Below are 13,968 nucleotides of genomic sequence, written 5' to 3' on the forward strand. Positions count from 1 at the left end.
TGCCTAAGATTCTTGAGGTGCTCTTTATCAGATTTGGAAAACAGGGTTAGGTCATCAAGATAGACAACTAGGAAGTCATGTATTTCTTTGGCAAAAGCAATATCCATTTCTCTTTGAAAGGTTGCACCAGCGTTTTTAAGTCTGAATGGCATCTTAACATACTTAAATGTTCCCCAGGGTGTGGTAAAGGTTGTCTTGTCTTGGTCATCCGGGTGAACAAGTATTTGATTGAAACCTAAAAATCCACCTAGCAAAGAGATTCTAGATGACCCCACTACTCTTTGCAAGATGTGGTCCATTTTGGGCAAAGGATAGTGGTCTTTTAGGGAGACTTGGTTTAAATTTCTTAGATCTACACAGAGCCTAATCTCACCTGTCTTTTTTCTTGTAGGAACTAGGTTGGATACCCATTCAGAAAATCTGATGGGTGCTATTATGCCTGCTTCAAACATCCTCTTTACTTCCTTCTCAATCATGGGAAGAAGCATAGGGTTAATTCTCCTAAGTTTCTGTTTGAAAGGTTTCTGGTTTAGTTTTAAGGGAATTGTGTGTTGGATCACCGAGGTGTCATAAGATTTCAAATCCTCATAACTCCAAGCAAATACATCTTGGAATTCCTTGAACAAATCAACGTACTTGGGCTTTTGATCAAGTGGTAAATTTCTGGAAAATTTGATCATCTTGGGATTCTCTGTTGTCCCAATGTTGTGTTCTTCTATAGCAGTGTTCAATGGTTGCAATTTTGGCTTTCTGGGAACATCATTGGCGTCAAACATGTCTTCTAATGGGGTTAGGCCAGCAGGCAGAAAATTATCCTTCAGGTCAATGATTTCTGCCTCTGTTTTGGCAATTTCCTCCAAATGTATTTGTTTCAGCTGTTCTATGTTTGTTTTGTCAAAAACAGTGGGGTTTAGGATTTGTTTGGCTGTTGTAGTTGTTACAACCTGCTGGTTTTCATTTTTTTGCTGTTGGACATCGTTCATAGCATCCATGTCAATGTTGATATTAGAGAACTCATGCTCAAGGGTGAGGAAATTGTTGATCTGGGCATCATTTTCAAACACTTGCCAATCTTTCACGTTGTTTGGGACAGTGGGCCTATGTTTTATTTCAGCTGTGAAGTGATGGTTTGGGTCAAAAGGAAGCTTGCATGTACTAGCAAAGGTGGCTAGGCTGTGTGCATGAATGTTATGCTCTCTTGAAATTTTGGCCAGTTTGAATTCAGTAAATGCATTGAGTATATTAGTGGCATCAGTCCTATAGTCCCTCATTCTATTGTCATTAGTTACAAAGTTACCTTTCATCTGTTGTATGACTAGGTCAGAATCTCCTAAAATAGACACCTTTGCAGCTCCTAGAGCTTTGAGCAGTTTAAGGCCTAACAGCAGAGCCTCATACTCTGCCATGTTGTTGGTGCATTTGAAATTCAGTCTGTAGGCATGGCCTTCCGCATGGTTGTCATGTGTATTTTGAATCCAAACACCTACCCTTGCCCCCAACTTGTTGACAGAACCATCAAACTCTAAATACCATGTGATTTCTTGCTTGTGGTTTGTGCCAAGAGTTTCAGCTATGTTAGGATTGGGCAGAGCTGAAATTTCTGTTTGGGGAGTTTCCTCTATCATGTTGGTCGCATTAATTGTTGTGACAGTCTCATGGATATATGCAATCGATTCTTCATTGATTTGTGCTCGTTGTTCTAGAGCCACCGGCTCATCATCAGTTAGAGAATTTGTATTATCATTAAAAAAAATAAATGAATCCATATCTGAATGGATTGAGTAAATGGGAAAGTTTTCAGGCTTACTCTCACTACTCACCACATATTTCATGAGGGTTTCTCTGTACAGTCTCTTTGGTTGCCTAAAGACCGAAATAGTAGCATAGGAGAGGTCTAGTTGAAGGGATCCTTGGAGCTTTGCTCCCCATGATCTTGATAGGAGCATACCATATTTTGGTGGGATGTCAGCCACTACTACGTCCATGAGGATGGTCTTATTGGGATATTGGATTGAGGAGACACACAAGTCTTTGATGAGGCCTAAACACTTGACTTCACTTGAGTCAAATGAGTACAAATCTTTGTAGGGTCTTGTAATATCAAGGTTCAGCTTTTCCATAACTGCTTTGGGCATCAGATTGTGTGATGCTCTTGAGTCAAACATAGCGTTGTGCAGAACTTTGTCATGTATATGCAAACTGACATAAAAGGGTGGAATAGGTCCATATGTTGATTTTCCATTAACTTCTGGGCCAAACAACAGTTCAGGGGTATCATCCAGGATATTCACATCATCCTTACTCTCTGGGATTTGAAGTGATCTTTGAATTTGTTGCCTATATACATCATGTTTGGCAAGTTCTGAGAGGGGGATGGATATCTTCAACTTGGTTATTTCTGCCTCTAAATTAAATTGCTTTTCCAATGGAGTCTTGGTATTGATGCTGGTAGTTTTTTCTGTTTCATTTGCATTATCAGCGTTTTGCTCTTTTTTATCAGTGTTATGGGAATTGATTATTTGCGGTTTTTCAACTTTAGGAAGGCCTTTTGGAGCGTTGTTCGAGTTTCGCTCAGAGGAAGAAAGTGGCGAAAGCTGATCTACAGAAGGCTGCATTTCTGTAATTTCTTCTACAGTTACTTGATGCGGATTTGGGACAGTTGTATCAGCTGGTTCTGTTATGACAGCCTTGCTCTTAATCTTGTTGGGCTGTTTGACATCCTTTATTTTGTTAGGTTCAGAAATGTCAATGGTTCTAGTTCTCAGCTTGTATTATTTGTGTACTTCGTACTCATCAGTATCATATCCTTGTTTAAAATCAAAAGACTCGCTAGACTTAGTCTGAAATTGGCTAAAGTTATATTCATCTTGGTCTTCTTGGCTCAGAAAAGTCTGATGCTCACCCTTTAGATCCATCAGATTCATATGATTGTCTTCTGTTTGCTCATTGGATGTAGATCCTTCAACATAATTATCTTGAAAAGGGGGTCTTATTTCATGGTCTGGGCTTGTCCTACCGACATTTGTGTTCTACGTTTTCCTAAAATTTGGGTTCCTTATGGTATTGGACTGTTGCCCTTCCCATGATGATCTTCTCTCAACATTTTCTACTCTGTCTCCCAGCCTTTGTAGGCCACTGATAATCGCATCAAGCTTGTGATCAAAGGTTGAGGGTTCTTCCTTAAAGGTGGTTCTTCTTTCCATTCTGGCTCTGTTTCTTTTGGCAATTAGATTGGCCTCTACGCTGACAGCAACATTTTGCATGTCTGCAAGGGTCTGAGGAGCTCTTTCTTTTAACTGGTATGCCATATCTGGATCGAATCCATCAAGAAATTTATACAAGGCAAGGTCAGGTGGGGGTCTTAAGTTCTGTGGTATTGCATTATAGACATTGTTGAACCTTGCACAGTACTCCAAGATAGTCTCCTGAGGAGCTCTTTTAATTGTATCGTATTCAGCTAGTATGTGCAAGGGGTCTTTCTTTTTCTCCCATCTGTTGGTAAAGGATTGGTAAAGCTCCTCTGGAGTAGTTATGGAATTTGCAGCAAGTGATCTAAACCAAGTTCTTACATCACCAATTAAACTTTGAACAAAAATTCTCATTCTCACGCTATCATCATCTATCTCGTAGTTTTCAAAATAGTCTTGCATCTTTTTAGTATGCTGAAGGGCTGTGAAAGGGCCGGTGCTGTCAAAATAGGTAATTTTAGATTGGTACTCCTGCGGTAAAGCCCCGGGATTAGCAGGCAATTGCAGGGGTGCATATCTATTAGCCATATTGGCAGGGATAAGTGGGACGAAGGGGATAACAGGGATAACAAGAGTGACTGAAGTAACTGGAATAGCAGTTGTAGTTTTTGTAGTATGTGCAGTGAATGGAGGTGTGGATGGAGTACTTTGAGATGTGGATGACGAATAAGGGGAAGTAGGGGTTGAACGAAATAAAACTTTAACAGGGGTTGGAACACAACTCAGAGGAGCTGCTTCAGGACTCAAATCAGCAAAATCTTGTCTTTGCTCTTGCTTCCTGAGGATCTTTGGGATTAGATTCGGATTTTCAAAAACAGCCGGAGGGTCTGGATCTGGATTTGACCTTGTGTACCGTGGATTCTTTTTGGGAGCCAGCTTCTGAACTATTTTGGTATTTTTTCTGGGAATGTTTCTTTATAATTAGCAAGGAACTGATCAAATTTTGAAACAGCTATGTATAGCTTAAAACTAGCATGAAGATTGACTAAAGCAACTTTTATTTACTTCTGTCAATGCAAAGCAGAGACAATTTCAAAGGCTTCCTGGCTAACATTCAGGCTTCATCTGTAGTTTAAAGGGATATACAGCAATTAGAAAATCGATTTGCTCAGTGGATTTTTCCAACCTTCTTCGTGAAATTAACTGAGGATGTCCCTAGTTGAGTCGCCATTATGTTATCACTCAGGTTGTCCCCCAGGTCGGAGTAAAGGGATACGGCCGAGGTAACCACAAACCAACTTTGGACTGCAGGTTTTAGCCCACTTGCAGTCAGAGAGGGCTCTCTCTTTGTGATTTTATCTTTGTTGATGATGATTCTAGGCTAGCTATCGAGTTCAGGGATTTTTTGTTTGTGTTTTGTATGTGTTTTGGTGGGAAAATTGATGTTTTCAAGTAAAGAGGCAAGTGTGGTGTGAAAGTTTCAAACCATTGGGCATGGAGTCAAGGATGTAAGATTGCCGGTGCGTTTTCTTGGTCACAAGAGGAATTGGGAGCAAGGTAGCTGCACATGGAACAATTTTCCAAATTTAAAGGATGGAAAGAATGCTAAGGAAGGAGAGGCAATTAAGAATCTCTTAGTCAGCTTAACAGAGGAAAGTGGATGATCTCTATCTAAGGGCAGTAAAGAATCCTGAATAAGAGTAAATATGAGCCACAAGGAATTCATATTCATGTCCAGTTGATTTCAGATGAAAAACATAAAGAAATAGCAAAAACCGAGCCTAGAGTGCAGTTAAACAAGTTTTAAGCTAATCTTTCTTTTTGCTATTTGGATGGTGAAAAATGAAAACAGAGGTAAGAGGCACTTATTGCTTCATGCTGCAACACAAGAATTCCATCATTCAGTCTCTAGAGACCAGTAAAACAGATCAGGTAGTCATTCTTCCAATCTCTTCAGCAATCTTTGATTAAAGAAAAGTATCAGACATACAGTGCGAGTCTCTAATGAAAAGTTATCAATCAACCAACCCTTGAAACAATACAGTGGGTGGTATATATAGGTAAGATTCTCCAAAATTGTTTATTACAGCTGTGACCTAAGCAGGTCTCAAAGTAAATGATTACTCTAACCTAAACTTATAAATGCAAAAAATATCTATGAGCTGCACTGAGGGTAGCCGTATCAGAACTGAATCAATGCGTTGTCCTCGGTGGCTTGGTGCAGTGCTTCTGTAATAACTGAGCATGGACTTCTGCTCCATTGTAGTTCGGTGGCTTTAAGTGCTTTAACTGTGATTTGAGAGCTGGGATGGGCTTACACCTCCTGACTTGACTCTGCTGGAGGCCAATTAATGCTGACCTGCCTTGGGAACTGTAGATTTCCATTAAAAAATTAACTGATACTCTTTGTCGCTTCATCTCTCCTTTGGTACTCTTTGACAAATGAGTTGGGATGGTTTCTCTCTCGCAGCGGGCCAAATCAAAACTTAATGGCCGCTATTCGGCCCTCTGCCTTCTTTAGAATTGTCTTTGGTTCATCTATGCATGCCTCGCGAAGAAAAACAGGTCATTCGGTGCCTTTTGGGCTTGCTGGGGGCTGCACAATGAGGGATTTTCCGTTTCGGTCCTTTTCCCGTAGCCATGCGCGATTAGCGCTAGGCGCTAATCGCGCATGAAAAACTTCCTCGGAATTTGAATCCGGGCCTCCTAAGCACGATTTTCGCCTTTCGCCTCAAAATTGATGATGACATCAGCATGACGTCAGCAGGTGGGACCATGGTACGGCGAATGACATGGCAGGGTGACGTCAGCATGTACGGTCGATGATGTGGCAAGGGTGACTCGGCAGAGGGCCGACGTGTGCAGATGACGTGGTGAAGGTGACTTGGCAGACACGTGGAACCGAACAGGCGACATGGGGCACGCGTACAGAAGGCGGAAAGCGGTTTCATCGGACCGCTTTCTGTACGGGGGCGGTATCCATCAGAGCCCCTCCGATGCAATAGGAAGTGGACAAGTGTCTTTGGGTACGGCGGAAAAACCGCCTCGCTATCGGAAGCTAACGACCGAGCAGCGGGGCGCCTCCGAAAACGCCGAGAGCCGTCGGATGGGGAGGGCCCGATCCGACGGTGGACGGAGCGCGGAGCTGGCGGGAGCATAATGGACGGGCGCTCGAATATGCGAATCTTTATACGGTGCGGCGGGGGGGGTTTAGAACTTAGGAAATGTGGGTTATGGGGTTGTTTAACGAGCGGGGTTAATGTTTTATGCACACAACTTTAGGTTAAGGGCGGAAAAGAGGGTTTTTCAGGGCTAGGGTTAGGGAAAAAGGTTGTTAGCATGACCAGGTGTCACACTAACTCCTGTTAGGACGCGGACGGGTTCATGATAGTCCCAGGTGGACTATTATGTCCCAGAACTGATAAATACATAGTTATAGTGCTAGAGGGCGGGGTATGTATATAGGGGATTTATTTAGTATAGATTTAGTAGGGGAGGGGGAAATAGATAGGGGGTTATATAATATAGTCAGGAGTTAATATGGAGATGATGAGAAAGCGCTAAGGTAAGGAACCTTAGGCCATTTTGGGGGAATAGGACTTTGTAATAGAAGAATGGAAATCCTTGAGTAAAGCAGATCTTCACCAAGGCCAATGATGTGGAAAATGATGACTAAGAGGCATCAAGCAGATCTTGACCTCTTTGGGAAAATTAGTGAGTGATTTGGGGAACAAAAATGGACAGGGGAGTTAGTTATGTCCAGCTTGACTTCCTCCAGATGAAAACTACATCATTGCTGTGATCTGAAAAGATATAACACTTAGAAACACAAAATTGATCATGAATCATCATTCTGCAACCTCAAAAACTACCTACCCAGCCTACCATCCTAACATCTTTCTTCTCTTTGGTTTGGGTACACTTAGACTTGCAGACCCAGCTTTACAAATTTTTCTTTTTTCTGTTATCCTATCTAAGTCTACACTTATTTCTGCCAAGGGCCTAGATTAAGCAGTTGGGCTCCTTTGATTCTCTACCTATCTACAAATCTGCCAAGATTAAACTGTTTGGACAGATATCATTCTCTATATTCTAAAACAGGAAATTGAAACCTAGGGAGACCAAGTTTAAGCTATTTGGCCCTCCCTTTTATAGGACAAAAATGGTTGAGTCATCAAAATTGGAATTCAGTAGTGGCGTTTGGATTGGCACACTTTCACAGTATCTTCTTTAACCTCTTTTTGGAAATATGGAACACTGCAGCATGCAAAGTATGACATATTTGGCATGTAAAGATGTCAATCATGAAAAATGAACACTTGTCGCAACAGGAGGCTAACAAGTTGAGTACTATTGTTGGACCCTTATGTATATTTTAATCTGTAGCACTTGATGCTCCTTTGTGACCATAGTTCCCTCGACTCCTTAAATATCGCCCATTATGTTATCTGTTAGATCAGATCCACTAGTTGGGGTTCTATTGTCGCAGTATTATTCAGATCTAGCAGTTGGGGTTCCGTCACCGTCGCAATAATCAGATCCACCAGTTGAGGTTCTACTGCCACAGTAACATTCAGATCTAGTAGTTGGGGTTCTAAAGCCGCCACAGTCTAACTCACATTGAGTCGTTGGGATTTTGCAGGCAAATTTGACCATCTACACATTGAGGCTTGTGGCTCCTATATTGTGGGCTGACTTTCACAGGACATTGGGCAGGATCAAGCTTTCTAGAATTTGGCCACTGCAGTACTGATCAGCAGGGACTAAAACTTCATTTGGAGTAAAAAAAAAGTCAGAGGCCTTCCCGGGAAGCTTACAAGAGATTTAGCACATAAAATTCAGGACAACGAGCTGGTTGCAGTGGTACCATTCACTTGTCAGCATCAATTTTCAGGCGGTCCCAAATTTTTTCAAAGTGACAACAAGTGACCAAGATCTGTGTATGGTAGAAACCAGAGCTCAAGCCATAGCCAACGAGAAGAATGAGTGCCTTGAAAAATTATTATATTCTTTCAAGGACACAGTGGACCAAATGCAGAAATTCATGGAAATTTTCAAAGTAAGCACGTCGAGGTTGCATCTGGAGCCACATGGTCTTAATGAATACCTTGAAGGAGAGTCTAGCCATCATATTCACTTCCATGGAAATCACCAACATTCCCACCCTCGGCCACCCAAGCTGGACATGTATAAATTTGATGGCTCTAATCCGACAGTATGGGTAGTACAAATGGAACAATATTTCCTTCTGAATGATATCTGAGATTATCAAACTAAACTACGTGTGGGAGCCCTTTACTTGGACCAAGAGAGATGGAAATGGTGGCAGTGGAATCGGAAATGCTATCTCGGGAACATAACTTGGCAAGTGTTCTCAAAATCCTTTTGTGACCACTTTGACAGAGACTATAATTTTTTGGGTCGTCTTACTAAGATCCGACAGACAGGCATAGTAAAAGAATACATTGCATCCTTTGTGACATTGGTCATCCGCACATAAGGTATAGGAGATGAATTCTACTTGGAATGTTTTATAAGTGGTCTCAAAGAAGCCATCCAAGCACATGTCTGGATGCACCACCCACCTATATGTATAGACGCTTGCAACAAGGCTATCAAAGTGGAACGTGCTTTAGCTTCCCAGTCTCCTCATCCAAATTTCATAGCCAAGGGACACCCCACCCAGGCTCAGGGCCCTACCCAAACACTTAAGGTTCAAAAGGGGTCTCCAGCAGAAATGGCTGAAAGAAGAAAATAAGGATTGTGCTACTACTGTGATGAAAAATACTCCTTGGGGCATAAATGTAAGGAACACAATTTCTTTCAAATTGATGTTACTAATCACAACTCATCTGAGGAAGACCTGCCCCTTGAGGGACCAGAGGACGAAATTGACGAAAGCCAGCAAGACAATGAGCTCCCAGCTATGTCAAAGGAACCATTTATCTCGCTACATGCTTTGGAAAGCATCTCTGTGCCCCAAACTCTCAAAATCAGAGCCTTTATTAAACACCACCCTGTAGTAGTATTGATTAATAGGGGCAGCACTCATAACTTTATCCATCAATGAGTCGTTGAAGTTGTTCATTGTTTTTTTAGGGCAGTCTCTCATTTCCAGGTCCAGATTGTAGATGGGGGGACAATGAAATGTGAAGGCCGCTGCAAAAATATCAAACTTCAGATGGGAGACTACCACCTAAATACCCGCATGTTTGCAATTAACATGGGTGGTTGTGACATTGTCTTGGGTGCTGAATGGCTTCGCACACTAGGCCCAATCACCATGGATTTCCAGGAGTTATATATGAGCTTTAAGAAGAATGACCACATGCATACCCTCCGTGGACTCCAACCAGGTGCTCCTTCTATCATCAGTTTGCATCACATGGAAAAGTTGTTGAAAAAGGGCCATCATGGAGTTATTGCCTAGTTTAATTCCATCTAGGCCATTAAGCCCACTACTCTTCATATTCATCTTGACATGCAACAAGTCTTGAATCGACATCAGCAGGTACTTGACAAACCTAAAGAGCTTCCACCCTCTAGAGGGAAACACGGTCATAGCATCACTTTGGTCCCAAGGGCACAACCACCGAATGTGCAGCCATATCGATATCCTTTCGCCCAAAAGAATGAAATTGAAAAAATCATCAAGGAACTCCTTGAAACCAGTGTCATTCATGCTAGTGTCAGTCCTTATTCATCACCAGTGTTCATGGTGCTCAAGAAATATGGGGAATGGTGCATGTGTCCAAACCTCAAGACCATCAATAAGCTCACGGTCAAAAACAAATTCCATATCCTGGTTGTTGATGATCTGCTGGATGAACTACATGGTGCTCAATTGTTCACTAAGCTAGATCGTCGCTCTGGTTATCACCAAATACGCATGAAAGAAGTAGAAATTCCTAAGACTGCTTTCTAAACTCATGAAGGCCATTATGAATTCTTGGTCATGCCATTTGGTCTTTGTAATTCCCCATCCACTTTTCAAAACCTTGTGAATCACCTGCTTAAACCATATCTCTGAAAATTTGTCCTTGTTTTCTTTGATGACATTCTCATCTACAACCTCACCTGGGAAAAACATCTTCAGCATGTAGACCTGCTCTTGCAACTGCTCTGGAATCATAAATTATTTGTCAAATTATCCAACTGCTCTTTTTGCATGGTAGAAATCAAGTATTTGGGCCACATTGTGGGTCGTGAAGGTGTCCGGGTGGATCCCAAAAAGATACAAGCAATGCAAGATTGGCCCTAACCAAAAACCTTGAAGAGTTTGAGGGGATTCTTGGGTCTCACCAGCTACTATCGCAAATTTTTCTGCAATTATGGTCGCATTGCTAGACCCCTCACTAACCTTCTCAAAAAAAATTCATTCCTCTGGACTGATGCAGCATAACAGGTGTTTATGGATCTCAAACAGGCCATGTGTTCCAATCCCGTATTGGCACTACCAGACTTCACCAAATATTTTGTGATTGAATGTGATGCGTCAAGTATTGGTATTGGTGTTGTCTTAATGCAGGAAGGTCAATCCTCAGCCTTCACCAGCCAACAACTAAGTGGGAAACATCTGGGACAATCTACCTATCAAAAGGAGATGATGGCCATCTTACATGCAGTAGATACCTAGCGACCATACTTATTGGGGTGGCGTTTCCAAATCTGCATAGACCATCAAATCATCAAATATTTTTTGGAGTAACGTCTATCTTCACCCCAGTGAAATAAATGTCTGGTCAAAATGCTGGGATATGATTATGAGAAAATTTACAAGAAAGGGTGTGACAATGTAGTAGCGGATGCTTTATCACACCAATTTGAGGATGAAAGCACCCTACTATCAATCTCTCTTCCCATACCATATTGGATTGAAGAAGCCCGCAAGGAATGGTTTTCACATCCCTCTCTCTCCCAACTCATTAATAACTTGAGAGTAGATCCTAATTCCTCAGTTGGCTACTCTTGGAAGGATGAGATTCTTCGCTACAAGGATAGAGTAGTTATATCGTTGACATCCACCCTCAAAACGTGCATGTTGGCAGAGTTGAACTCATCTCCCATTGCAGGCCATGCAGGCTTTCAGAAGACTTATGTTCACACTCGTCGTTCTTTCTTTTGGACAGGCATGAAAGCTAACACTCTTACTTTTGTAGCTGAATGTGATGTGTTTCAACACCACAAAGGAGAAACAGTCAAGTCACCAAGCACATTACAACCATTGCCTATCCCTACCTCAATCTTGACGGATGTTTCTATGGATTTTATTACTGGTCTTCCGAAGTCAGGCAAAAATTCAGTCATCATGGTGGTTGTGGACATACTTTATAAATATGCTCATTTTTTCACTTTACCCCACCCATTTACCCCATGTTGGTGGCTCAAGCTTTCATGGACCAGATCTTTAAACTACATGGCATGCCCACTTCCATTGTGTCCGATTGTGACCTGATTTTCACCAATAACTTTTGGCAAGAACTTTTCAAGCTACAAGGCACCCAACACCAACTAAGTACTTCCTATCATCCCCAAACTAATGGTCAAACTGAAGCAGTCAACAAATGTTTGGAGACATATCTAAGGTGCTTCACTTCAAAAAAGCAACATCAATGGGTACATTGGCTACCTCTAGCTGAATGGTGGTATAATACTAACTATCATGCAACCACCAAGATGACTCGATATGAAGTAGCGTATGGTCAACTCACACCTTCACCTACTTCTTATATCCTTGGATGATCTAAGGTGCAAGCAATGGATCAACTCCTATAGAACCATGCATCCATGCTAGCCTGTCTCAAAGATAATCTCCATCAAGCTCAGAATCACATGAAGCAACAGGCAAACCAACATGGTTCTGAGCGCACATTTCAAGAAGGGGATCGAGTATTCCTATGGTTGCAACCATATAAGAAAACATCACTCAAAGAAAAGGGCTACCAAAAATTAGCTACAAAAATCTACGAACCTTATCAAATACTTCAGCGCATTGGAGCAGTAGCCTACAAGCTAGCCTTGCCACCAACTTCAAAAATACATTCAGTATTCCATGTATCATGCCTCAAGAAAGTGGTGGGGAACAATTGCAGAATTCAAACTAGTCTACTTGAATTGGATGAATAAGGTTCACTCTGGCTCCAACCTGAACAGGTCCTCAATACATGAGAACGACATTTGCGCGGCCGCATGATCAAGGAAGTCCTCATCAAGTGGAAAGACACCTCTCCAAAAGATGCGACCTAGGAACCAACCACTATTCTTCAGCAGTTTCCATAGCTTCATCCTTGAGGACAAGGTTTCTTTTTATGGGGGAGGGCATGTTAGGGTCCAACCTTAACCCCTTTATTTATGTAATAGGGTCAAGTCATAGTTATAGTTAGTTAAAGAGTTAATAAAACCTGTATTAATAATTGTAAGTGGTTCACCCACATTTAAGAAAGGGACCATAGTTAGTCGCAAACGAGCCATGGTATTGAGAGAACCATGGTAATGACCCATGGTATTGTATGTATGAATCCTATATAAAGGATAGAGACTCCCCATTGAGGATATTGAGTCTTATTTTGTAATTGAGCTTTGCTTTGCTGGAGGTTTCACCCTCAAAGAGGCAAGTGAACATTGCTTTCATCTGTGAATAATAAAATACTTGTTGTTTTTCTCATTTTGTTCTATGTTCTGGGTTGTATTTCTTCGCATATTTGGTATTATGGAATTTCTTGTAGGTCAAGAGCATAACAGGAGCACACTAATTTCTGAAGTAGTAAAATGTGCAATGAAGCAATAAATGATCTTTTAATTTTTAGTTTCAATAAATATTTGATGTTCATAATATAAATGAATAAGAGTGATCAATTACAAGGAGAGACTCGTATAAATACCCTAAGCAAACACTAGTAGTAATGACTGTTAAACATGTGATATTATAATATTCTACTTATTATTAGTATTTGTTTTTGGGTTCATATGTTTTTTTATTTATTATTTTCTTATAACATAGCTACACTTATGTGTGTAACATTATCTTCCCCTTAAAAGAATGCTTTCTCCTTAAAGAAATCCCAAATGAATTTATCTTCCCATATGTAGTTTCACCTTGATTTTGGATTTGTTTATGAATATATACAAGACTTGTTCATGGTTAAAGTTGTTAGAAAATCAAAAAGGAAAAAATATTTTCTTTTATTGACAATCACTTTTGATATTCTTATATTCTTATTATATTTATTTATTTTCTTCGTTTATCTTCTTCTCATTAAACAATCATCAAATCAAAAGCATGAAGATCAATGACACCAGATATAGGCACTAAGCCAGGGCTAAAATCCCTATGTAGGGGAAAACCTAGTCAAACTCTTCCACTAGTAGATTCAAATCAAATTGAGACAATCCAAGACCTTAGACCAAACCAAAATACCTTCCTCACTCCACCAATTCAGCCTTCCAGAATGATTATCCAAGCTTTAGTAGTCTCTTCTATTTAGACAAATTGAACCCAACTACAACATCGAATTTCAATCCTCCAACTCCCAGAATTTTGGCCCTACTGCAGATCTGAAATTCTGGTCCTCATACAGCAACCTAGAAACTCACACGTGTGGGAAAAAAGAGAAAAAATCAGCTTCTTCTTGCTTGAAAAATGTCTCCTTCTCCTTCGTGAGGGTTTTTCTCCTTTTAGAGATTTCGCACTCCCTTTTCTTCCTTCTTCAATAGCAGATTGAATTGCTTGTGTGTCCTTCAAATGAGTAGAGTAGTTGCTTATTTATATTGGTTGTTGCTT

This window comes from Pinus tabuliformis, chromosome 6 (genome assembly GCF_031772625.1).
Source record: "Pinus tabuliformis cultivar Carrire ecotype Pingquan chromosome 6, CPIR1, whole genome shotgun sequence".
NCBI classification, from domain to species: domain Eukaryota; kingdom Viridiplantae; phylum Streptophyta; class Pinopsida; order Pinales; family Pinaceae; genus Pinus; species Pinus tabuliformis.